At 42.2% G+C, this 26,125-nt stretch overlaps 1 protein-coding gene across 9 annotated transcripts in view; it reads right to left on the bottom strand.

Annotated features, from left to right (window-relative positions):
* The window catches only part of LOC5569245 (protein retinal degeneration B), a 218,544-nt gene that overhangs the window by 114,610 nt on the left and 77,809 nt on the right, over window positions 1–26,125 (bottom strand). For 2 of the 9 annotated variants that reach the window (XM_021839228.1, XM_021839229.1), the window contains exon 1: window positions 4,944–6,105. The exons of 2 other annotated variants lie outside the window; for them this stretch is intronic. The gene's annotated coding sequence lies outside the window, so the exon portion shown is untranslated. Of the gene's footprint in view, window positions 1–4,943; window positions 6,109–26,125 lie in introns of those variants that run through there. 5 more of the 9 variants (XM_021839222.1, XM_021839223.1, XM_021839226.1 and 2 more) reach the window with 5 other exon arrangements.

The following is a 26,125-nucleotide window of genomic DNA, read 5'->3' as shown; positions in this document are numbered from 1 at the left end:
TCGATGTACTACATCGCGATATTTTCGAACACGCTATGAACCCCTTCATGTCCCTTGCCGTTACCCAAAATTTTATGGCACATGAGGTAATAGATAAAAATCTAGAAGGCTGTGAAAAGTGCACTGCGATCTGCTAAACTTGGGTACCAACTGTAGTACCACAGATAACAGACGTTCAAGCCCGATTGTAAAACTGTGTAAGACAATAAACGGTCACATGTTCACGGTTAACATGTTACAACTCGTGGTGACTCGAGGTCCCTTCATTTCTCATATCTTGATACTCTGATTGCCATATCACGATGTGTTCTCGTTGTTTGTTATTCCCGATGCTCTCTCCGTATGTCGATGTGTTCATTATCAAAGGACAAGATTTCAGTGATTTAAAACAATTTAGGAACACAAAGTGACGACTGCTTGTTTATTATTTTCCTAGTGTATGAAATTGAAATATTTGATGACGATAGCTGTTGCACAAGTTTGTCCAAACATCAGCATTGTTTAGAATAGTTTGTTTTGTTGACATCACCAGTGTCGCCTTCCGACATAGTTTTGAGCTAATTGCAATTGGCAATAGAGTGTCCAACCCAGGACATTACGGGACTTGAGAAATTTCGGGATTTCCGTTTTCCCGCGTTATAAGTTCTGACGTCCCGAGAATCCCGGGATTTCCGAAGTAAACGGAGTGTTCTTACTAAGCTTATTACTCAGACTCAAATTGTTCGAGTCGCAAATTGTCGTTTGTTTCGAAAATTGTTTTGAATCCATAAAATCTAGTCTAGTAACCATTGATAATAGGCATATCGACATACGGAGAGAAAATTGGGAATAAAAATTACACCGAGATAGAGAAATTCTCAACTAATTTTGTTATTGCTAGATAGCCCTTAGTCTGATGCACAACTTTATCGAAGACACCAACCTTCTAGCTCATCAGGATCTTTAGATATATATGATGCAAGAAAAATTGTTACTAGCGCCACCGGAACCACGTGGACCATATTCCCATGATTCCTGGACCATAAATTAGAAGAGTTTTTCGGGAAGTTCTGAAAATTTCAACAAAATCCATCAAGAAACAAAAAGTTATGCACATTTTAGTGTGTTTTTTGCATGTGAAAAGTATGTTGGCTGGATGAAGGTTAAGGACACGTTTTTGTGTCGTTCCATCACTTACATCATGTGTCTTTCAGTCATAACGAGAATTAAGTCCACAGTAATTTTCATTATTTTTAAGAGTCTAGTTTTTTTCAGTGCTACAGTCGACTCTCCACATCTCGATGTTCTACATATCGATTCTCTTCATATGTCGATGATTTCATAAGTCCCTTCAGTTTGTATACATTTTCACTCTCCATATCTCGATATCTCCATATCTCGATGTGTTTCTGTTCATTTTTCGTTCTCGTTTTCTCTCCGTATGTCGGTATGACCAATATCGAAGGTTACTAGACCAAAGTTTTGGGTATCAAAACAAATTAGGAGCGCAAAATGACATTTGTTTGTGTATTACTTTCTTGGCAACGGAATGTTTTTCAATCTAGAATTCATCAAAAAATTGTTCTTTGTCTCGATCTCTCCCTATCTCGATGGTCTCTTCGATATCGAGATGTGGAGAGGCGATTGTATTGCGAAATTTCAATAAGGATTATATTGATTTTTTAAGTCAAAAACTTAAAATCAAGATTTCTCGAGATTCCTCCTAGGGATGTTTTTTTAAATTGGCCAGAGATGCAGAATAACCTCAGAAATCGAGCCCTATGCTCAGATTTGATGGACATTTTTTTTGCATAATAAGGGTCTGTCGGGGCACCGTGGGCGGCTCTCTGTAGGAAATTTCTTGACCCATCCAGTCAAGAAATTACCTTACTTCTCTTGAGCGAAACAGCATATTTAGCTTAAAAATGAACCCCGATGGTTTGCATGAGGTATCGTTCAAATTAGAGGGGTGCATGGTAGTTTATTAGTTGGAATTTCAAATGCTATTTCTGACATGATTTTTAGCAAAATTTTTACTCGCTGGACAAGTTTCTGACAATCTCATTTTTGTGGTTTTTGTCTTATTTCTCTGGTTGTTATACCTAACCATCTCTGTCTTATCTCTTGAAGAAGTTTTGATGATGTTGTTTCAAAAAGCACTGCAGTTCACTATTAATTTATTCGACAGGTCCTGGTTTACGCCGAAATTCATTCAAAAAATCGCTTTCTAAGTTTTGCAAGAATCTTCTACAAAACTTTTCCCATATTTATTTTACATTATCCGTCGGAAATGTCTACGGAATGTTCACTTGAATTCTTCCAGAAGGTAAGCCAGGAGTCCCTATTTATCTTGAGACACTTTTATTTCCAAATCACACTCTCCAGCTTTTTACGCTAGCCATAAAACTACGAGGGGTGAATTGAATTTGACATTTCTTGCTCATAAGTTTTATAGCTTGATTTAAGTAGGCTGTAATTAAAGATTGTTGATTGAACTATCAAGAATTTTCACTATTTACGTTTCTTTGTGCATTCCTTCGTAGCTACAGGATTATCATTATTTTAATTTTGAACATATAACTATCAATTTATTTTTTAGGAAATGGAAAGAGCAACCGTGAAAATGTAGAATGAAGGAATACGTCAAAAGAGACGAATTTTTGTTTCTTGTTTTGTAGTGTCTACATGGTATGGAAATTCGGGTCCCTTCACGGCTCCACACCTTCTTCAGTTTGAGCCAGCAAGCTCTATATTTTATACAAATTCTTTAAAATTGTAAGAAAGTGTCAAGGAAATGCGATTCAAAATGTATAATGAAAAAATATCAAGTTATACGATTTCCCTAAACCGTACATGACTGGTTTTGCTATGATAAGGATTTAAATTATGCCTGATCGGAATAATATTGGAGGTTTATTTATTATTAATTATTATTATGTCTATGGAAATTCAAAAGGTTGATGCGTGCGTGTTCGTTCGAAGTTCGAACATCAGCAAAATACCGTAGAATGAAAGCAATCGGATTTCAAAAATTGCCAAGCAATCGCTATAACTGCGTCTCTCATTTTGTCTATGTTCAGATGGGAAATTGACAGGCACCTTTTAACCTTATAATGTCCTCTAAACTCATTACTAAAGCAACAGAATGTTCAGTACAGATGAAAAATCCGTTTCTCAGTGGAAAGTCTCGCTGAAGAAACAATTTCCGCTGCTTGTTTAGGTCCAGCTCGTAAAGCTTTGTAAACTCTATTTAAGTTTCGTTTCCAAATTGCCGTTGTTAAACGCTTTCCATTAACCTGAAAAATAGAAATAAATTCAATTGTAAATTAAGAATGATTTTTCAATTTTCAAAAACTAAGAGTCACGGAGCTTACTTTGATCCTGTCCTGCCATAACAAAATCATAGTATACGCAAGCAATGTCAGAAGGGGGTGAATCAAATTATATGGCATCCCAGCGTAAAAGCTGGATAGTTGTCCTTATAACACCAATTATTTGTTTCTTGCTGTTTGTGTTTGAAAAGTTAATCCAGCCTTAAATTTCATATTCATCACACCACGAAAATAGTGAATTTAGTGACCATTTTTCTTAAAAATGAGACTTTTTGTTAGAAAAAGTGACCTTGTCTTTTTCTTCTTTCTGGCGTTACGTCCCAACTGGCGCAGAGTCTGCTTCTCAGCTTTTGAGCACCTCCACAGTTATTAACTGAGAGCTTTCATTGCCAATTGACTATTTTTCAATGTGTATATCGTGTGGCAGGTACTGAACCCACGACCCTTAGCTTGGTCTTGCTGAATAGCTGCGCGTTTACCACTACGGCTATCTGGGCTGACTTTGTAAAATAGTTAATAATATGAGGTAGCTAGTACTGGTACTATGGCGAACACAGGTGCACCTACCATGCTCACTAGCACTTCCTAGTGGCAAAATTTAGAACTAATCTGAAATGCAATTCGTAGCTTCTTAAAGCTGGTTTGCTGATGACAAGAAAAGTAATATGTGGAAAATTCCCAGAAATGGTCAAGAAAATCACATTTCTTTGATCGCAGTACGCAGTTGAGACAAAATGTCATTTCAAATTTCTTGACCCATTTAGTCAAGAAATTTCTTTACATTTGTTGAGAAAAACAGCGTCCTTAGCTTTATTCTTTATTCTGGCGTTAAGTTCCAACTGGTACAGATCCTGCTTTTCAGGTTAGTGTTCTTATGAGCACTTCTACAGAAATTTCCTGAAAACATTTTCTATGCTCTGAGAAAACGAGAAACTGGAATCCGAATTCGCGACCCTCAGCATTTTGAATAGGTACGCGTTTACCGCTACTGCAATGTGGACCCCGTTTTACTTTCTCATTCTAATACTGCGTTGTTTACGATTGTCACTAGTTTCAAAGTAATTGCATGTCGAAAAGTCCAGCAGCCCGTAATCCCTGTTAATTCCAAAGTCGTTCGGATTTGTACCCACAAAAGTGCCCAATTTCCAAAATAAAGGCCACCTTTGCGGCGATTGTGGCTGCTTTAATGGTGGTGTTCAATCAAAGCCGTGTCTCTGTAAATAAATGAACGGATACGGGCACCGATTCGCCGAAATGTGAAAAGCCATGCCATGAGGTACAATGCCGACCCCCCTCCCCGCCTCGTGGTTGTACCACATCGCCGCCTACGTCTGGTGGCAACACACAAAGGTGTAACACACTCATCTCCAGCCATCAGTAGCGGCAGCATCCAAAGTAGGCATCAAAGCAAGCGTCGTCCTACCGTCTAATAGTGGAGCGATGGAAAACAACTATGCTTAGAGAGTGAGTGAGAGAGAGGGACAGAAGAATAGTTCCTCAAGCGTGAGAGTGAGAGTGGGAAAAGGGCCACCCATTTATTCGCTTTTAAATTCATTAGCTCACAGTGAAAACTCGCGTGTGGAAAACGAAAGGATAAGGCCAATTTAGCTAGATGGTCGTTCGGATACTAACCGTTCGTGCTCCGAATCCTCTGGAATTCGTGAGTTGACTGCCTCCTGTTAAACAGCCGAATTATCCTTTTCCCGTACTTTTACGACGTATTATGGCTTTATGTAACTTTCTTGTTATCGAGTCACACACTCTCCAAACACTTTTTTTTCGACTATTATTGTCGTCTTTCACGCGAGCAGGAAATTTCGCCTGGACACTTGTCTGCGTTATGGCCTGTGAAATTCAACACTTCGAGCTCGTCACGACACACTGAGAAATTGCCTTTGGCCACCCACTTCACTTCAGCAGGGATCCAGCAGCGAAAAAGCCATTCAGCTGCCGAGCATGAAAAAGGAAGGAAGGAAGCTTAATTGGCAAATGTAACGGAGGGCTGCTGAAACGAGTGGCTTCTTCACTGTTCTTTTCTCAGCCCGACAAACCACCCGTACAAGTCAGTAATCCAAATCTAATTAAAAGCCTTCGCACACGACTAAGACATTCCACCTGGCTGGCAGCTCAAGGCCACTTGCCTCCGTTTTTTTTTTCTTCTGATCCTCCTTCGTCGTCTTACACTCCTTGCACCACCTTTGCCATACCGCGATTATCCACTGAGTGGCCTCTTCTCGGAATAATTACATTTACATACGGTTGATTAATCACTTCCTGCGGTGCACTTTGCTCTTTTCCCGCATCCCAGTAGCCTGGGAAATGGCATCCAATTTCCCTTCACAATTCACTCAATCGCAGCAACCATGGCAGCATATTCTCGATTGCCCTTTTCTTCTCCGACAAAGTGAAAATTCCTGCAGCAGTCCTCTTCCACTTTGATTAGCAATCTCCGCCTGCTGAGACCACCTCCAGCCTTTCCCGCTACAGTTCTAATGCAATACCGGAGATTTGCACATCAAAGAGCCTCGGAGCTCTTGCTGTGTTGCTCCATCCGTGACGGTCACAGGTTCTTACATTACACCACACACTCCCCCCATACAAATCTCACTTAATGCCAGTTGTTGCTCACAGAGCATCAAATTTCCACTTAGCGCCACTATCACCAGATTTGCTTGATATCCTCACCGAGTCCAGAGTACAACTGATGGAAAATTCGGTTCCCTTCGGAGCAGGAAGCTCCTCCAGTGCTCGTGAGTGAGTGACTGAATCTGTGCTCTGCGACGGGTTGTTGCACACGAGGCACTCGCACGACCTTCCCCTCTGTGCGTGCGGCCACGGTCCTTTTGGTCTAGTGGGGTGCTGCTCACAGCTCACGAGAGAGAGCGAATGAAGGAGGCAAACGATTTTGCGACTAGACTAGACAAGAACGCGAAGGCGAGAGTGCGGTGCTTTGTTGGCATACAAAAGCGGTTACCGCGGAATACTAAAACGGTTGATACAGTCTGTTCGGACTGGGTCGATTTTGTCCATACATGCCGTTATTGGTTTGATGATTTGCAATTAAGTTTGAAACACAAGTCATGCATCGTCATTTGCAAGACAATGTTAACAGAGGAAGCATGCATTAATTAGCATATCGAGAATTTGAAATTTGCGCGGAAAAAGATGTCATGAAGTTGGAGACAATCGTGACACTGAAATATCGCTGACAAATTAAAGATAAATACTGACAAACCTTCATAATTTGATATAACCATCGACTCGTTAAAATATCTGACCATTCAACAGATCCATGTAGTCATGAAATTCGGTTGAAATATGGTTCTATGAGTCGATATCCCATCATGAAACAGCGACACATGATGGTTTCACTGTACTATCCGAATGTTTTATTGTCACTGGGAAGAAGGCGAAAACTGAAATACGTGGATTGGATCATATGAAGAGATATAGCAAATCGATTAATCGCACTAATATTGTGTATCGGTGAACAGATCAATGCAAATAGTGAAACATGTCAAAGACTGAACAAATCGAGTCTAGTACACGACACTGATGACGGCCTTACAGTTTAGATATGCGAAATACGCATATCTGTCAAGGTATACACATTCAAATTGTAATTATATAGTATACTACTTAATTTATTAGACAATTTACTAATAGTCTTCTTCTTCTTCTTTCTGGCGTTACGTCCCAACTGGGACAAAGCCTGCTTTTCAGATTAGTGTTCTTATGAGCACTTCCACAGTTATTAACTGAGAGCTTTCTTTGCCGATTGACCATTTTTGCATGTGTATATCGTGTGGCAAGTACGAAGATACTCTATGCCCTGGGAATCGAGAAAATTTCCTTTACGAAAAGATCCTCGACCAGCGGGATTCGAACCCACGACCCTCAGCATGGTCTTGCTGAATAGCTGCGCGTTTACCGCTACGGCTATCTGGGCCCCTAATTTACTAATAGTATGATACTAAATACTACTAAAATACTAAAAGTTTCTTCGATAGGCTAGCTTTTGAATTAGGAAGCTTTTCCTTTTGAAAAGCTAGAAGCTTTCCCTCTCGAAAAACAGAAAGTTTTTTTAAAAATCTGGAAGCTTTTCTTCTTGAAAACCTAGAAACTTTTCCTCTCGAAAGCTGAAAGCTTTTCCTATCAAAAAAGCTGGATGCTTTTCCTCTCGAAAAACTGAAAGCTTTTCCTCTGAAAAAAAAACTGGAAGCTTTTCCTCTCGAAAATATAAATGTTTCCCTTCTCGAAAAGCTAGAAGCTTTTTCTCTGGAAAAGCTAGAAGCTTTTCTCTGGAAAAGCTAGGAGCTTATCTCTGGATGGAAAAGCTAGGAGCTTATCTCTGGATGGAAAAGCTAGGAGCTTTTCTCTGGAAAAGCTAGGAGCTTTTCTCCGGAAAAGCTAGGAGCTTTTCTCCGGAAAAGCTAGGAGCTTTTCTCCGGAAAAGCTAGGAGCTTTTCTCCGGAAAAGCTACCAGCTTTTCTCCGGAAAAGCTAGGAGCTTTCTCTGGAAAAGCTAGGAGCTTTTCTCTGGAAAAGCTGGGAGCTTTTCTCTGGAAAAGCTGGGAGCTTTTCTCTGGAAAAGCTGGGAGCTTTTCTCTGGAAAAGCTGGGAGCTTTTCTCTGGAAAAGCTGGGAGCTTTTCTCTGGAAAAGCTGGGAGCTTTTCTCTGGAAAAGCTGGGAGCTTTTCTCTGGAAAAGCTGGGAGCTTTTCTCTGGAAAAGCTGGGAGCTTTTCTCTGGAAAAGCTGGGAGCTTTTCTCTGGAAAAGCTGGGAGCTTTTCTCTGGAAAAGCTGGGAGCTTTTCTCTGGAAAAGCTGGGAGCTTTTCTCAGGAAAAGCTGGGAGCTTTTCTCTGGAAAAGCTGGGAGCTTTTCTCTGGAAAAGCTGGGAGCTTTTCTCTGGAAAAGCTGGGAGCTTTTCTCTGGAAAAGCTGGGAGCTTTTTCTCTGGAAAAGCTGGGAGCTTTTCTCTGGAAAAGCTGGGAGCTTTTCTCTGGAAAAGCTGGGAGCTTTTCTCTGGAAAAGCTGGGAGCTTTTCTCTGGAAAAGCTGGGGAGCTTTTCTCTGGAAAAGCTGGGAGCTTTTCTCTGGAAAAGCTGGGAGCTTTTCTCTGGAAAAGCTGGGAGCTTTTCTCTGGAAAAGCTGGAGCTTTCCTGAAGCTGGAGCTTTTCTCTGGAAAAGCTGGGAGCTTTTCTCTGGAAAAGCTGGGAGCTTTTCTCTGGAAAAGCTGGGAGCTTTTCTCTGGAAAAGCTGGGAGTTTTTCTCTGGAAAAGCTGGGACTTTTGTCTGGAAAAGCCAGGAGCTTTTCTCTGGAAAAGCCAGGAGCTTTTCTCTGGAAAAGCCAGGAGCTTTTCTCTGGAAAAGCCAGGAGCTTTTCTCTGGAAAAGCCAGGAGCTTTTCTCTGGAAAAGCCAGGAGCTTTTCTCTGGAAAAGCCAGGAGCTTTTCTCTGGAAAAGCCAGGAGCTTTTCTCTGGAAAAGCCAGGAGCTTTTCTCTGGAAAAGCCAGGAGCTTTTCTCTGGAAAGCAGCTTTCTGGAAAAGCCAGGAGCTTTTCTCTGGAAAAGCCAGGAGCTTTTCTCTGGAAAAGCCAGGAGCTTTTCTCTGGAAAAGCCAGGAGCTTTTCTCTGGAAAAGCCAGGAGCTTTTCTCTGGAAAAGCCAGGAGCTTTTCTCTGGAAAAGCCAGGAGCTTTTCTCTGGAAAAGCCAGGAGCTTTTCTCTGGAAAAGCCAGGAGCTTTTCTCTGGAAAAGCCAGAAGCTTTTCTCTGGAAAAGCCAGAAGCTTTTCTCTGGAAAAGCCAGAAGCTTTTCTCTGGAAAAGCCAGAAGCTTTTCTCTGGAAAAGCCAGAAGCTTTTCTCTGGAAAAGCCAGAAGCTTTTCTCTGGAAAAGCCAGAAGCTTTTCTCTGGAAAAGCCAGAAGCTTATCTCTGGAAAAGCCAGGAGCTTTTCTCTGGAAAAGCTGGGAGCTTTTCTCTGGAAAAGCTGGGAGCTTTTCTCTGGAAAAGCTGGGAGCTTTTCTCTGAAAAAGCTGGGAGCTTTTCTCTGGAAAAGCCAGGAGCTTTTCTCTGGAAAAGCCAGGAGCTTTTCTCTGGAAAAGCCAGGAGCTTTTCTCTGGAAAAGCCAGGAGCTTTTCTCTGGAAAAGCCAGGAGCTTTTCTCTGGAAAAGCTGGGAGCTTTTCTCTGGAAAAGCTGGGAGCTTTTCTCTGAAAAAGCTGGGAGCTTTTCTCTGGAAAAGCTGGGAGCTTTTCTCTGAAAAAGCTGGGAGCTTTTTCTCTGGAAAAGCCAGGAGCTTTTCTCTGGAAAAGCCAGGAGCTTTTCTCTGGAAAAGCCAGGAGCTTTTTCTCTGGAAAAGCCAGGAGCTTTTCTCTGGAAAAGCCAGAAGCTTTTCTCTGGAAAAGCCAGAAGCTTTTCTCTGGAAAAGCCAGAAGCTTTTCTCTGGAAAAGCCAGAAGCTTTTCTCTGGAAAAGCCAGAAGCTTTTCTCTGGAAAAGCCAGAAGCTTTTCTCTGGAAAAGCCAGAAGCTTTTCTCTGGAAAAGCTGGAGCTTTTCTCTGGAAAAGCTGGGAGCTTTTCTCTGGAAAAGCTGGGAGCTTTTCTCTGGAAAAGCTGGGAGCTTTTCTCTGGAAAAAGCTGGGAGCTTTTCTCTGGAAAAAGCTGGGAGCTTTTCTCTGGAAAAGCTGGGAGCTTTTCTCTGGAAAAGCTGGGAGCTTTTCTCTGGAAAAGCTGGGAGCTTTTCTCTGGAAAAGCCAGGAGCTTTTCTCTGGAAAAGCCAGGAGCTTTTCTCTGGAAAAGCCAGGAGCTTTTCTCTGGAAAAGCCAGAAGCTTTTCTCTGGAAAAGCCAGAAGCTTTTCTCTGGAAAAGCCAGAAGCTTTTCTCTGGAAAAGCCAGAAGCTTTTCTCTGGAAAAGCCAGAAGCTTTTCTCTGGAAAAGCCAGAAGCTTTTCTCTGGAAAAGCCAGAAGCTTTTCTCTGGAAAAGCCAGAAGCTTTTCTCTGGAAAAGCTGGGAGCTTTTCTCTGGAAAAGCTGGGAGCTTTTCTCTGGAAAAGCTGGGAGCTTTTCTCTGGAAAAGCCAGGAGCTTTTCTCTGGAAAAGCCAGGAGCTTTTCTCTGGAAAAGCCAGGAGCTTTTCTCTGGAAAAGCCAGGAGCTTTTCTCTGGAAAAGCCAGGAGCTTTTCTCTGGAAAAGCCAGGAGCTTTTCTCTGGAAAAGCCAGGAGCTTTTCTCTGGAAAAGCCAGGAGCTTTTCTCTGGAAAAGCCAGGAGCTTTTCTCTGGAAAAGCCAGGAGCTTTTCTCTGGAAAAGCCAGGAGCTTTTCTCTGGAAAAGCCAGGAGCTTTTCTCTGGAAAAGCCAGAAGCTTTTCTCTGGAAAAGCCAGAAGCTTTTCTCTGGAAAAGCCAGAAGCTTTTCTCTGGAAAAGCCAGAAGCTTTTCTCTGGAAAAGCCAGAAGCTTTCTCTGGAAAAGCCAGAAGCTTTTCTCTGGAAAAGCCAGAAGCTTTTCTCTGGAAAAGCCAGAAGCTTATCTCTGGAAAAGCCAGGAGCTTTTCTCTGGAAAAGCTGGGAGCTTTTCTCTGGAAAAGCTGGGAGCTTTTCTCTGGAAAAGCTGGGAGCTTTTCTCTGGAAAAGCTGGGAGCTTTTCTCTGAAAAAGCTGGGAGCTTTTCTCTGGAAAAGCCAGGAGCTTTTCTCTGGAAAAGCCAGGAGCTTTTCTCTGGAAAAGCCAGGAGCTTTTCTCTGGAAAAGCCAGGAGCTTTTCTCTGGAAAAGCCAGGAGCTTTTCTCTGGAAAAGCCAGGAGCTTTTCTCTGGAAAAGCCAGGAGCTTTTCTCTGGAAAAGCCAGGAGCTTTTCTCTGGAAAAGCCAGGAGCTTTTCTCTGGAAAAGCCAGGAGCTTTTCTCTGGAAAAGCCAGGAGCTTTTCTCTGGAAAAGCCAGGAGCTTTTCTCTGGAAAAGCCAGGAGCTTTTCTCTGGAAAAGCCAGAAGCTTTTCTCTGGAAAAGCCAGAAGCTTTTCTCTGGAAAAGCCAGAAGCTTTTCTCTGGAAAAGCCAGAAGCTTTTCTCTGGAAAAGCCAGAAGCTTTTCTCTGGAAAAGCCAGAAGCTTATCTCTGGAAAAGCCAGGAGCTTTTCTCTGGAAAAGCTGGGAGCTTTTCTCTGGAAAAGCTGGGAGCTTTTCTCTGGAAAAGCTGGGAGCTTTTCTCTGGAAAAGCTGGGAGCTTTTCTCTGGAAAAGCCAGGAGCTTTTCTCTGGAAAAGCCAGGAGCTTTTCTCTGGAAAAGCCAGGAGCTTTTCTCTGGAAAAGCCAGGAGCTTTTCTCTGGAAAAGCTGGGAGCTTTTCTCTGAAAAAGCTGGGAGCTTTTCTCTGGAAAAGCTGGGAGCTTTTCTCTGAAAAAGCTGGGAGCTTTTCTCTGGAAAAGCCAGGAGCTTTTCTCTGGAAAAGCCAGGAGCTTTTCTCTGGAAAAGCCAGGAGCTTTTCTCTGGAAAAGCCAGGAGCTTTTCTCTGGAAAAGCCAGGAGCTTTTCTCTGGAAAAGCCAGAAGCTTTTCTCTGGAAAAGCCAGAAGCTTTTCTCTGGAAAAGCCAGAAGCTTTTCTCTGGAAAAGCCAGAAGCTTTTCTCTGGAAAAGCCAGAAGCTTTTCTCTGGAAAAGCCAGAAGCTTTTCTCTGGAAAAGCCAGAAGCTTTTCTCTGGAAAAGCCAGAAGCTTTTCTCTGGAAAAGCTGGGAGCTTTTCTCTGGAAAAGCTGGGAGCTTTTCTCTGGAAAAGCTGGGAGCTTTTCTCTGGAAAAGCTGGGAGCTTTTCTCTGGAAAAGCTGGGAGCTTTTCTCTGAAAAATCTGGGAGCTTTTCTCTGGAAAAGCTGGGAGCTTTTCTCTGGAAAAGCTGGGAGCTTTTCTCTGGAAAAGCTGGGAGCTTTTCTCTGGAAAAGCTGGGAGCTTTTCTCTGGAAAAGCTGGGAGCTTTTCTCTGGAAAAGCTGGGAGCTTTCTCTGGCGAGCTGGAAGCTTTTCTCTGGAAAAGCTGGGAGCTTTTCTCTGGAAAAGCTGGGAGCTTTTTCTCTGGATGGAAAAGCTAGGAGCTTATCTCTGGATGGAAAAGCTAGGAGCTTATCTCTGGATGGAAAAGCTAGGAGCTTATCTCTGGAAAAGCTAGGAGCTTTTCTCTGGAAAAGCTAGGAGCTTTTCTCTGGAAAAGCTAGGAGCTTTTCTCTGGAAAAGCTAGGAGCTTTTCTCTGGAAAAGCTAGGAGCTTTCTCTGGAAAAGCTGGGAGCTTTTCTCTGGAAAGCTGGGAGCTTTTCTCTGGAAAAGCTGGGAGCTTTTCTCTGAAAAGGTTCTCTGGAAAAGCTGGAGCTTTTCTCTGGAAAAGCTGGGAGCTTTTCTCTGGAAAAGCTGGGAGCTTTTCTCTGGAAAAGCTGGGAGCTTTTCTCTGGAAAAGCTGGGAGCTTTTCTCTGGAAAAGCTGGGAGCTTTTCTCTGGAAAGCTGGGAGCTTTTCTCTGGAAAAGCTGGGAGCTTTTCTCTGGAAAAGCTGGGAGCTTTTCTCTGGAAAAGCTGGGAGCTTTTCTCTGGAAAAGCTGGGAGCTTTTCTCTGGAAAAGCTGGGAGCTTTTCTCTGGAAAAGCTGGGAGCTTTCTCTGAAAAGCTGGGAGCTTTTCTCTGGAAAAGCTGGGAGCTTTTCTCTGGAAAAGCTGGGAGCTTTTCTCTGGAAAAGCTGGGAGCTTTTCTCTGGAAAAGCTGGGAGCTTTTCTCTGGAAAAGCTGGGAGCTTTTCTCTGGAAAAGCTGGGAGCTTTTCTCTGGAAAAGCTGGGAGCTTTTCTCTGGAAAAGCTGGGAGCTTTTCTCTGGAAAAGCTGGGAGCTTTTCTCTGGAAAAGCTGGGAGCTTTTCTCTGGAAAAGCTGGGAGCTTTTCTCTGGAAAAGCTGGGAGCTTTTCTCTGGAAAAGCTGGGAGCTTTTCTCTGGAAAAGCTGGAGCTTTTCTCTGGAAAAGCTAGGAGCTTTTCTCTGGAAAAGCTAGGAGCTTTTCTCTAGAAAAGCTAGGAGCTTTTCTCTGGAAAAGCTAGGAGCTTTTCTCTGAAAAAGCTAGGAGCTTTTCTCTGGAAAAGCTAGGAGCTTTTCTCTGGAAAAGCTAGGAGCTTTTCTCTGGAAAAGCTAGGAGCTTTTCTCTGGAAAAGCTAGGAGCTTTTCTCTGGAAAAGCTAGGAGCTTTTCTCTGGAAAAGCTAGGAGCTTTTCTCTGGAAAAGCTAGGAGCTTTTCTCTGGAAAAGCTAGGAGCTTTTCTCTGGAAAAGCTTGAGCTTTTCGCTGGAAAAGCTTGGAGCTTTTCTCTGGAAAAGCTAGGAGCTTTTCTCTGGAAAAGCTAGGAGCTTTTCTCTGGAAAAGCTAGGAGCTTTTCTCTGGAAAAGCTTGGAGCTTTTCTCTGGAAAAGCTTGGAGCTTTTCTCTGGAAAAGCTTGGAGCTTTTCACTGGAAAAGCTAGGAGCTTTTCTCTGGAAAAGCTAGAAGATTGTCTTAGGAAAATTCAAGAGCTTTTCTCAGGAAAAGCTGGGAGCTTTTCTCTGAAAAAGCCAGGAGCTTTTCTCAGGAAAAATCAGGAGCTTTTCTCTCGGAAAGACAGGAGCTTTTTCTCAGGTAAAGCTAGAAGCTTTGATCTGGAAAAGCTTGGAGCTTTTCTCTGGAAAAGCTGGGAGCTTTTCTCTGGAAAAGCTGGGAGCTTTTCTCTGGAAAAGCTGGGAGCTTTTCTCTGGAAAAGCTGGGAGCTTTTCTCTGGAAAAGCTGGGAGCATTTCTCTGGAAAAGCTGGGAGCTTTTCTCTGGAAAAGCTGGGAGCTTTTCTCTGGAAAAGCTGGGAGCTTTTCTCAGGAAAAGCTAGAGGCTTATCTTAGGAAAATCTAGCAGCTTTTCTCGGGAAAAGCTAGCAGCTTTTTTTCAGGAAAAGCTAGAGGCTTTTTTCAGGAAAAGCTAGAGGCTTTTCTCAGGAAAAGCTAGAGGCTTTTCTCAGGAAAAGCTAGCAGCTTTTCTCATGAAAAGCTAGAGGCTTTTCTCAGGAAAAGCTAGAGGCTTTTCTCAGGAAAAGCTAGAGGCTTTTCTCAGGAAAAGCTAGAGGCTTTTCTCAGGAAAAGCTAGAGGCTTTTTCTCAGGAAAAGCTAGAGGCTTTTCTCTGGAAAAGCTAGAAGCTTTTCTCTGGAAAAGCTGGAAGCTTTTCTCTGGGAAAGCTAGAAGCTTTTCTCAGGAAAAACTAGTGGCTTTTCTCAGGAAAAGCTAGAAGCTTTTCTCAGGAATAGCAAGCAGCTTTTCTCTGGAAAAGCTAGAGGCTTTTCTCAGGAAAAGCTAGCAGCTTTTCTCAGGAAAAGCTAGCAGCTTTTCTCAGGAAAAGCTAGCAGCTTTTCACTGGAAAAGCTAGGAGGCTTTCACTGGAAAAGCTAGGAGCTTTTCTCTGGAAAAGCTAGGAGCTTTCACTGGAAAAGCTAGGAGCTTTTCACTGGAAAAGCTAGGAGCTTTTCACTGGAAAAGCTAGAAGATTGTCTTAGGAAAATTCAAGAGCTTTTCTCAGGAAAAGCTGGGAGCTTTTCTCTGAAAAAGCCAGGAGCTTTTCTCAGGAAAAATCAGGAGCTTTTCTCTCGGAAAGACAGGAGCTTTTTCTCAGGTAAAGCTAGAAGCTTTGATCTGGAAAAGCTTGGAGCTTTTCTCTGGAAAAGCTGGGAGCTTTTCTCTGGAAAAGCTGGGAGCTTTTCTCTGGAAAAGCTGGGAGCTTTTCTCTGAAAAAGCTGGAAGCTTTACTCTGGAAAAGCTGGGAGCTTTTCTCTGGAAAAGCTGGGAGCTTTTCTCTGGAAAAGCTGGGAGCTTTTCTCTGGAAAAGCTGGGAGCTTTTCTCTGGAAAAGCTGGGAGCTTTTCTCTGGAAAAGCTGGGAGCTTTTCTCTGGAAAAGCTGGGAGCTTTTCTCAGGAAAAGCTAGAGGCTTATCTCAGGAAAAGCTAGCAGCTTTTCTCGGGAAAAGCTAGCAGCTTTTTTTAGGAAAAGCTAGAGGCTTTTCTCAGGAAAAGCTAGAGGCTTTTCTCAGGAAAAGCTAGAAGCTTTTCTCTGGGAAAGCTAGAAGCTTTTCTCTGGAAAAACTAGAGGCTTTTCTCAGGAAAAGCAAGCAGCTTTTCTCTGGAAAAGCAAGCAGCTTTTCTCTGGAAAAGCTAGAGGCTTTTCTCAGGAAAAGCTAGAGGCTTTTCTCAGGAAAAGCTAGCAGCTTTTCTCAGGAAAAGCTAGCAGCTTTTCTCAGGAAAAGCTAGCAGCTTTTCTCAGGAAAAGCTAGCAGCTTTTCTCAGGAAAAGCTAGCAGCTTTTCTCAGGAAAAGCTAGCAGCTTTTCTCAGGAAAAGCTAGCAGCTTTTCTCAGGAAAAGCTAGCAGCTTTTCTCAGGAAAAGCTAGCAGCTTTTCTCAGGAAAAGCTAGCAGCTTTTCTCAGGAAAAGCTAGCAGCTTTTCTCAGGAAAAGCTAGCAGCTTTTCACTGGAAAAGATAGCAGCTTTTCACTGGAAAAGCTAGGAGGCTTTCACTGGAAAAGCTAGGAGCTTTTCACTGGAAAAGCTAGAAGATTGTCTTAGGAAAATTCAAGACCTTTTCTCAGGAAAAGCTGGGAGATTTTCTCTGAAAAAGCCAGGAGCTTTTCTCAGGAAAAATCAGGAGCTTTTCTCTCGGAAAGACAGGAGCTTTTTCTCAGGTAAAGCTAGAAGCTTTGATCTGGAAAAGCTTGGAGCTTTTCTTTGGAAAAGCTGGGAGCTTTTCTCTGGAAAAGCTGGGAGCTTTACTCTGGAAAAGCTGGGAGCTTTTCTCTGGAAAAGCTGGGAGCTTTTCTCTGGAAAAGCTGGGAGCTTTTCTCTGGGAAAGCTGGGAGCTTTTCTCTGGAAAAGCTGGGAGCTTTTCTCTGGAACAGCTGGAAGCTTTTCTCTGGAAAAGCTGGGAGCTTTTCTCTGGAAAAGCTGGGAGCTTTTCTCTGGAAAAGCTGGGAGCTTTTCTCTGGAAAAGCTGGGAGCTTTTCTCTGGAAAAGCTGGGAGCTTTTCTCTAGAAAAGCTGGGAGCTTTTCTCTGGAAAAGCTGGGAGCTTTTCTCTGGAAAAGCTAGGAGCTTTTCTCTGGAAAAGCTAGGAGCTTTTCTCTGGGAAAGCTAGGAGCTTTTCTCTGGGAAAGCTAGGAGCTTTTCTCTGGAAAAGCTAGGAGCTTTTCTTTGGATAAGCCGGGAGCTTTTCTCTGGAAAACCAGGAGCTCTTCTCTGGAAAAGCCAGGAGCTTTTCTCAGGAAAAGCCAGGAGCTTTTCTCAGGAAAAGGTAGAAGCTTTCTCAAGAAAAGCTAGAAGCTTTTCTCAGGAAAATCCAGAAGCTTTTCTCAGGAAAATCCAGAAGCTTTTCTCAGGAAAAGCTATAAGCTTTTCTCAGGAAAAGCTATAAGCTTTTCTCAGGAAAAGCTAGAAGCTTTTCTCAGGAAAAGCTAGAAGCTTTCTCAGGAAAAGCTAGAAGCTTTTCTCAGGAAAATATAGCAGCTTTTCTCAGGAAAAGCTAGGAGCTTTTCTCAGGAAAAGCTATCAGCTTTTCTCAGGAAAAGCTAGCAGCTTTTCTCAGAAAAAGCTTTTAGCTTTTCTTTCTCAGGAAAAGCTAGCAGCTTATCTCATGAAAACCTAGCAGCTTTTCTCATGAAAGCTTGAAAATTTTCCCCTCCCCTGAAAAGCTCTAGGGATTTGCCTAAACAGCCTGAGGCTTTTGTCTATAAAGCTTATGTTCAAAGAGAATGAAGGTCTTGCTCTACAAGTTTTGACCTTTTTTCCAAATAACTTGCATCTTTTGTCAAAACGGAATAAATTTTTGAGGAAAAGCCCTAGATTTTCCATGCATTTTTACGGCATATTTTCCAGAGAATTCACTCTTATTTTCCAGCAAAAATCTCTGTTTTTTTAAATACTTTTTCATTTTTCTCAGTAAAAAATTACCCAGATTTCGAAGAATAAAATTTCGTAAATTTTATAGGGAACATTTCTCTTATTTTCCAAAGAAAATTCTTCTAACTTTACAGGGGCCTACGAATATTTCAGTGGAAATGAACCAGATTTTCAAGGGAAAATCTTTCAGCTTTCTGAAGATTTTTCTGAATTATGATTTCTGATTTCTGATTTCTGCTTTCTCTATTCTGCTCTCTGATTTCCGATTTTTGATTTTTCATTTCTGATTTATGATTTCTGATTTCGTAGCATTTGTTTGTTTGTACACATTTAGTTTCATCTGTGAACGAAGAGAATGAGCATCCCATAAAAGTTGCCTCTCTCTTCCACCTAATCACTTCCAATCACTCATTTCCTCATCCGGAAGCCGAAAACCGAAAGTAAAAACCACTGGAAAAATAATCTATTTTGGTTGGTCTCGGCCTACTGTGTAGTAGATGATAGTTGAAAACAGACTCCCCAAAAACATTCACACTCAAGGGGGAGGGGGCCTGTAAATGGGTGGAAAAGCGCGCGGTTTCACGGCTCCTGGTTCTGGCATGAACCGTGCATTGTCGTCATCATCATGTCAGCAGCAGTAGTGGCCCTTCGGGGGGTGTGTACGCGCACTTTGTCGGCTGTCGGAGGAATGATGCTGACTTGTGAACAAAACGCAGGAGGCTTTGAGGACGGTTGAGGTGTTTTCGGGGAATGTCAGATCCGTTGATGACGTCAATCGGGAAGTGAGACCTCCTCCCAGTAGATGGAAGTGGCATGCTGCGATGCCGATGGTGAGTCACTCACAAAATTCACTCAGCGGCACACGGCGCGGAGGGGAAAAAGACATAAATTCAGATGGGATTATACGAGCTTTTGGCATTGGATTTGTTTGGGTTTTATGTGCTATGGGCCCTGCCGGGAGAGTGGATGTTTGCTTTCTATCATGGCCTCTGTTACGGTTTCGGCGGAGATGACGCGCGAGAGTGGAGAATCGATAGAGCGATTGCCGTAATGTAAACAAATTATTATGACCTTTGGGAGTTGAAAGGTTTCCGCTGTACGCAATTTTGCATTTGCGAAGCGGATGAAATAACTGTGTGTTCTTACGACTGTTGTTTTTAACAGTCGTATCAGGAAATCTGATTCAAATCGTTTGCATAAATAATCTCAGTAGGTCATTAAACTAGACGGTCTTGATGTTCCGCGGATTTGTAGGGAACCTAGAAGATCTTCTTAAGCAGCAATAACTACGTAGTATTTCTGTCATTAGATGGCAACACTGTTTCATTAGATTCGATTAAATCTTGAATGATTGGAACCATAACAGAATGCTCAATGATGCTGTCGTAGAAATCAGCTACTAATCAAAGTCGTATGGAATACAAAAAAAAATGGTCGATAGCTGGCATCAATGTTCGCGAAATTATAATTTACCCACATTTTGACCTAAAATCACTGTCAGACCATTTCTAATGTTAGGGAAATGCTTAATGCCATACAGGGTAAATATTGAAAAATAATTATGATAGTTGGCAACACTGATGATATACAGTGCATAAAAGAGCAATATATCAAACCAGTGATGAAATGAAGATTTTGAATGTATATAGGACTATCCTAAAATTTGACATGGAAAAATATGGTGGCTGACAACACTGTACAGGTAAAATCAAATCGTAGACGTTATAGAACTGTAGGTAATAACTGTAATACATAAGGATGGAAAGCAAAGGAAGAAGAAGACAAGGAATCAGAAGAAAAAAAGTACTAAGAACAAATAAGAGGAAGAACAGTAGTTAGAAAGAATAAAAAGGAATCCAATAACAAAAATTAGAAGTGAAGGATATATTACAAAAAAAAAATTGTTTTTGAATGGCACGGCGTCCAAATATCAACTTACCGAAGTTTTCGAGTTGTTTCAGCCTAATAGCAGACATGTTAGTGCACATACAAATCAAGATAGGTTGAACGTATGGATTTGAGGTCACGCTTTTTGCTGGTGTCATTGACATCAGCTGTCTCCGAACAATCTAGAATCGGGACAGTCCTTCGAAAAATTTGGCACGCAAATGAGCTCCTACGACGAAGCAAGCTTATTTCCCAGGGGTGCAGTTGGGCTGGCAATATAAGTAGTTACCCTATCGCTCTTCAACGCTTTGCTCGAATTAGGTTTTGATTTGACGGGCTTCCGTAACACCGATTGATGATGAAGTCCGACTCAGGCGATCGGTTATGAAACCGACTAACTGAGCGAACACGCACATGACTGAAGCGCTGCTCGGGGGATTGAGAGCTTTTTGGACATGGGGGGGGGGCTATGGCAATCGCGAAATTGTTTCCCTTCTCGATTATATTAGTCAGAGCACCACGGAACCGAGAAGGTGGAGTATGTAAAAGGAAACGAAGCAGGGTCGAGGAAAGGTATTAAGTGGGTCATAAATATTCCTGACACACAGTGGCATGAGCGTAATGTTCTGCCAACTCTCTGGGATGCAAAGGGCAAATCGTCCATTAGACTAATTAGAACGAGGCGCTGTTATTGGATGAGTAAGCCTCTGCTCGACTGGAGATTATTTGCTAATAAATTTTTATTATTATAGGTTGAAATATATTAGGGAGTGGAATATTGGAAAATAATTTGCAACGATTGCAAATCTAATTTATGTAGTTTAACAACACAATGCTAACAAAGGCTGAAATGAAGGGTTTAAGTTGATAGCTTTTTTAAAGGATGAAACGAAATTGCCTTGAAATCGGAAATCTCGGGAATCAGAAATTAAAAATCCGAAATCAAAAATCCGAAATCAAAAATCAAAAATTAAAAAATCGGAAATCGGAAATCAGAAATCAGGAATCAGGAATGAAAATTCAGAAATCTAAAATCAGAATCAGAATCAGAAATAATAATTCCAGAGAAAAGCTGCTAGCTTTTCCAGAGAAAAAAAGCTGCTAGCTTTTCCAGAGATAAGCTGCTATCTTTTTCTCAGATAAGCTCCTAGCTTTTCCTGAGAAAAGCTTCTAGTTTTTCCTGAGAAAAGCCTCTAGATTTTCCTGAGAAAAGCATCTTGCATTTCCTGAGAAAAGCTCCTATCGTTTTCTGAGTAAAGCTGGTAGCTTTTCCTGAGAAAAGCTGCTAGCTTTTCCTGAGAAAGGCTGCTAGCTTTTCCAGAGAAAGGCTGCTAGCTTTTCCAGAGAAAAGCTGCTAGCTTTTCCAGAGAAAAGCTGCTAGCTTTTCCAGAGAAAAGCTGCTAGCTTTTCCAGAGAAAAGCTGCTAGCTTTTCCAGAGAAAAGCTGCTAGCTTTTCCAGAGAAAAGCTGCTAGCTTTTCGTGAGAAAAGCTGCTAGCTTTTCCTGAGAAAAGCTGCTAGCTTTTCCTGAGAAAAGCTGCTAGCTTTTCCTGAGAAAAGCTGCTAGCTTTTCCTGAGAAAAGCTGCTAGCTTTTCCTGAGAAAAGCTGCTAACTTTTACTGAGAAAAACTGCTAGCTTTTCCAGAGAAAGCTGCTACTTCAGAAGCTGCTAGCTTTTCCAGAGAAAAGCTGCTAGCTTTTCCAGAGAAAAGCTGCTAGCTTTTCCAGAGAAAAGCTGCTAGCTTTTCCAGAGAAAAGCTGCTAGCTTTTCCAGAGAAAAGCTGCTAGCTTTTCCAGAGAAAAGCTGCTAGCTTTTCCTGAGAAAAGCTGCTAGCTTTTCCAGAGAAAAGCTGCTAGCTTTTCCAGAGAAAAGCTGCTAGCTTTTCCTGAGAAAAGCTGCTAGCTTTTCCTGAGAAAAGCTGCTAGCTTTTACTGAGAAAAACTGCTAGCTTTTCCTGAGAAAAGCTGGTAGCTTTTCCAGAGAAAAGCTGGTAGCTTTCCAGAGAAAAGCTGGTAGCTTTTCCAGAGAAAAGCTGGTAGCTTTTCCAGAGAAAAGCTGGTAGCTTTTCCAGAGAAAAGCTGGTAGCTTTTCCAGAGAAAAGCTGGTAGCTTTTCCAGAGAAAAGCTGGTAGCTTTTCCAGAGAAAAGCTGGTAGCTTTTCCAGAGAAAAGCTGGTAGCTTTTCCAGAGAAAAGCTGGTAGCTTTTCCAGAGAAAAGCTGGTAGCTTTTCCAGAGAAAAGCTGGTAGCTTTTCCAGAGAAAAGCTGGTAGCTTTTCCAGAGAAAAGCTGCTAGCTTTTCCAGAAAAAAGCTGCTAGCTTTTCCTGAAAAAAGCTGCTAGCTTTTCCTGAAAAAAGCTGCTAGCTTTTCCTGAAAAAAGCTGCTAGCTTTTCCTGAAAAAGCTGCTAGCTTTTCCTGAGAAAAGCTGCTAGCTTTTCCTGAGAAAAGCTGCTAGCTTTTCCTGAGAAAAGTTGCTAGCTTTTCCTGAGAAAAGCTGCTAGCTTTTCCTGAGAAAAGCTGCTAGCTTTTCCTGAGAAAAGCTGCTAGCTTTTCCTGAGAAAAGTTGCTAGCTTTTCCTGAGAAAAGTTGCTAGCTTTTCCTGAGAAAAGCTGCTAGCTTTTCCTGAGAAAAGCTGCTAGCTTTTCCTGAGAAAAGCTGCTAGCTTTTCCTGAGAAAAGCTGCTAGCTTTTCCTGAGAAAAGCTGCTAGCTTTTCCTGAGAAAAGCTGCTAGCTTTTCCTGAGAAAAGCTGCTAGCTTTTCCTGAGAAAAGCTGCTAGCTTTTCCTGAGAAAAGCTGCTAGCTTTTCCTGAGAAAAGCTGCTAGCTTTTCCTGAGAAAAGCTGCTAGCTTTTCCTGAGAAAAGCTGCTAGCTTTTCCTGAGAAAAGCTGCTAGCTTTTCCTGAGAAAAGCTGCTAGCTTTTCCTGAGAAAAGCTGCTAGCTTTTCCTGAGAAAAGCTGCTAGCTTTTCCTGAGAAAAGCTGCTAGCTTTTCCTGAGAAAAGCTGCTAGCTTTTCCTGAGAAAAGCTGCTAGCTTTTCCTGAGAAAAGCTGCTAGCTTTTCCTGAGAAAAGCTTCTAGCTTTTCCTGAGAAAAGCTTCTAGCTTTTCCTGAGAAAAGCTTCTAGCTTTTCCTGAGAAAAGCTTCTAGCTTTTCCTGAGAAAAGCTTCTAGCTTTTCTAGAGAAAAGCTTATAGCTTTTCCTGAGAAAAGCTTATAGCTTTTCCTGAGAAAAGCTTCTAGCTTTTCCTGAGAAAAGCTTCTAGCTTTTCCTGAGCAAAGCTTCTAGCTTTTCTAGAGAAAAGCTTATAGCTTTCTCCTGAGAAAAGCTTCTAGCTTTTCCTGAGAATAGCGTCTAGCTTTTCCTGAGGAAAGCCTCTAGCTTTTCCTGAGAAAAGCCTCTAGCTTTTCCTGAGAAAAGCCTCTAGCTTTTCCTGAGAAAAGCCTCTAGCTTTTCCTGAGAAAAGCCTCTAGCTTTTCCTGAGAAAAGCCTCTAGTTTTCTCTGAGAAAAGCTGCTAGCTTTTCCTGAGAAAAGCTGTTAGTTTTCCTGAGAGAAGCTGCTAGCTTTTCCTAAGAAAAGCCTCTAGTTTTCTCTGAGAAAAGCTGTTAGTTTTCCTGAGAAAAGCTGCTAGCTTTTCCTGAGAAAAGCTGCTAGCTTTTCCTGAGAAAAGCTGCTAGCTTTTCCTGAGAAAAGCTGCTAGCTTTTCCTGAGAAAAGCTGCTAGCTTTTCCTGAGAAAAGCTGCTAGCTTTTCCTGAGAAAAGCTGCTAGCTTTTCCTGAGAAAAGCTGCTAGCTTTTCCTGAGAAAAGCTGCTAGCTTTTCCTGAGAAAAGCTTCTAGCTTTTCCTGAGAAAAGCGTCTAGCTTTTCCTGAGGAAAGCCTCTAGCTTTTCCTGAGAAAAGCCTCTAGCTTTTCCTGAGAAAAGCCTCTAGCTTTTCCTGAGAAAAGCCTCTAGCTTTTCCTGAGAAAAGCCTCTAGCTTTTCCTGAGAAAAGCCTCTAGCTTTTCCTGAGAAAAGCCTCTAGCTTTTCCTGAGAAAAGCCTCTAGCTTTTCCTGAGAAAAGCCTCTAGCTTTTCCTGAGAAAAGCCTCTAGTTTTCTCTGAGAAAAGCTGCTTGCTTTTCCTGAGAAAAGCTGTTAGTTTTCCTGAGAGAAGCTGCTAGCTTTTCCTAAGAAAAGCCTCTAGTTTTCTCTGAGAAAAGCTGTTAGTTTTCCTGAGAAAAGCTGCTAGCTTTTCCTGAGAAAAGCCTCTAGTTTTCTCTGAGAAATACTGTTAGTTTTCCTGAGAAAAGCTGCTAGCTTTTCCTGAGAAAAGCTGCTAGCTTTTCCTGAGAAAAGCTGCTAGCTTTTCCTGAGAAAAGCCTCTAGTTTTCTCCGAGAAAAGCTGCTGTTTTTTCCTGAGAAAAGCTGTTAGTTTTCCTGAGAAAAGCTGCTAGCTTTTCCTGAGAAAAGCTGCTAGCTTTTACTGAGAAAAACTGCTAGCTTTTCCTGAGAAAAGCTGGTAGCTTTTCCAGAGAAAAGCTGGTAGCTTTTCCAGAAAGCTGGTAGCTTTTCCAGAGAAAAGCTGGTAGCTTTTCCAGAGAAAAGCTGGTAGCTTTTCCAGAGAAAAGCTGGTAGCTTTTCCAGAGAAAAGCTGGTAGCTTTTCCAGAGAAAAGCTGGTAGCTTTTCCAGAGAAAAGCTGGTAGCTTTTCCAGAGAAAAGCTGGTAGCTTTTCCAGAGAAAAGCTGGTAGCTTTTCCAGAGAAAAGCTGGTAGCTTTTCCAGAGAAAAGCTGCTAGCTTTTCCTGAAAAAAGCTGCTAGCTTTTCCTGAAAAAAGCTGCTAGCTTTTCCTGAAAAAAGCTGCTAGCTTTTCCTGAAAAAAGCTGCTAGCTTTTCCTGAAAAAGCTGCTAGCTTTTCCTGAGAAAAGCTGCTAGCTTTTCCTGAGAAAAGCTGCTAGCTTTTCCTGAGAAAAGTTGCTAGCTTTTCCTGAGAAAAGCTGCTAGCTTTTCCTGAGAAAAGCTGCTAGCTTTTCCTGAGAAAAGCTGCTAGCTTTTCCTGAGAAAAGCTGCTAGCTTTTCCTGAGAAAAGCTGCTAGCTTTTCCTGAGAAAAGTTGCTAGCTTTTCCTGAGAAAAGTTGCTAGCTTTTCCTGAGAAAAGCTGCTAGCTTTTCCTGAGAAAAGCTGCTAGCTTTTCCTGAGAAAAGCTGCTAGCTTTTCCTGAGAAAAGCTGCTAGCTTTTCCTGAGAAAAGCTGCTAGCTTTTCCTGAGAAAAGCTGCTAGCTTTTCCTGAGAAAAGCTGCTAGCTTTTCCTGAGAAAAGCTGCTAGCTTTTCCTGAGAAAAGCTGCTAGCTTTTCCTGAGAAAAGCTGCTAGCTTTTCCTGAGAAAAGCTGCTAGCTTTTCCTGAGAAAAGCTGCTAGCTTTTCCTGAGAAAAGCTGCTAGCTTTTCCTGAGAAAAAGCTGCTAGCTTTTCCTGAGAAAAGCTGCTAGCTTTTCCTGAGAAAAGCTGCTAGCTTTTCCTGAGAAAAGCTGCTAGCTTTTCCTGAGAAAAGCTGCTAGCTTTTCCTGAGAAAAGCTGCTAGCTTTTCCTGAGAAAAGCTGCTAGCTTTTCCTGAGAAAAGCTTCTAGCTTTTCCTGAGAAAAGCTTCTAGCTTTTCCTGAGAAAAGCTTCTAGCTTTTCCTGAGAAAAGCTTCTAGCTTTTCTAGAGAAAAGCTTATAGCTTTTCCTGAGAAAAGCTTATAGCTTTTCCTGAGAAAAGCTTCTAGCTTTTCCTGAGAAAAGCTTCTAGCTTTTCCTGAGCAAAGCTTCTAGCTTTTCTAGAGAAAAGCTTATAGCTTTCTCCTGAGAAAAGCTTCTAGCTTTTCCTGAGAATAGCGTCTAGCTTTTCCTGAGGAAAGCCTCTAGCTTTTCCTGAGAAAAGCCTCTAGCTTTTCCTGAGAAAAGCCTCTAGCTTTTCCTGAGAAAAGCCTCTAGCTTTTCCTGAGAAAAGCCTCTAGCTTTTCCTGAGAAAAGCCTCTAGTTTTCTCTGAGAAAAGCTGCTAGCTTTTCCTGAGAAAAGCTGTTAGTTTTCCTGAGAGAAGCTGCTAGCTTTTCCTAAGAAAAGCCTCTAGTTTTCTCTGAGAAAAGCTGTTAGTTTTCCTGAGAAAAGCTGCTAGCTTTTCCTGAGAAAAGCTGCTAGCTTTTCCTGAGAAAAGCTGCTAGCTTTTCCTGAGAAAAGCTGCTAGCTTTTCCTGAGAAAAGCTGCTAGCTTTTCCTGAGAAAAGCTGCTAGCTTTTCCTGAGAAAAGCTGCTAGCTTTTCCTGAGAAAAGCTGCTAGCTTTTCCTGAGAAAAGCTGCTAGCTTTTCCTGAGAAAAGCTTCTAGCTTTTCCTGAGAAAAGCGTCTAGCTTTTCCTGAGGAAAGCCTCTAGCTTTTCCTGAGAAAAGCCTCTAGCTTTTCCTGAGAAAAGCCTCTAGCTTTTCCTGAGAAAAGCCTCTAGCTTTTCCTGAGAAAAGCCTCTAGCTTTTCCTGAGAAAAGCCTCTAGCTTTTCCTGAGAAAAGCCTCTAGCTTTTCCTGAGAAAAGCCTCTAGCTTTTCCTGAGAAAAGCCTCTAGCTTTTCCTGAGAAAAGCCTCTAGTTTTCTCTGAGAAAAGCTGCTTGCTTTTCCTGAGAAAAGCTGTTAGTTTTCCTGAGAGAAGCTGCTAGCTTTTCCTAAGAAAAGCCTCTAGTTTTCTCTGAGAAAAGCTGTTAGTTTTCCTGAGAAAAGCTGCTAGCTTTTCCTGAGAAAAGCCTCTAGTTTTCTCTGAGAAATACTGTTAGTTTTCCTGAGAAAAGCTGCTAGCTTTTCCTGAGAAAAGCTGCTAGCTTTTCCTGAGAAAAGCTGCTAGCTTTTCCTGAGAAAAGCCTCTAGTTTTCTCCGAGAAAAGCTGCTGTTTTTTCCTGAGAAAAGCTGTTAGTTTTCCTGAGAAAAGCTGCTAGCTTTTCCTGAGAAAAGCTGCTAGCTTTTCCTGAGAAAAGCTTCTAGCTTTTCCTGAGCAAAGCTTCTAGCTTTTCTAGAGAAAAGCTTCTAGCTTTTCCTGAGGAAAGCCTCTAGCTTTTCCTGAGAA

This window comes from Aedes aegypti, chromosome 1 (assembly GCF_002204515.2).
Source record: "Aedes aegypti strain LVP_AGWG chromosome 1, AaegL5.0 Primary Assembly, whole genome shotgun sequence".
Classification (NCBI taxonomy): Eukaryota; Metazoa; Arthropoda; class Insecta; order Diptera; family Culicidae; genus Aedes; species Aedes aegypti.
Note: the sequence above shows the minus strand (reverse complement) of the source record. Positions and strands in the feature narration are given on the sequence as shown.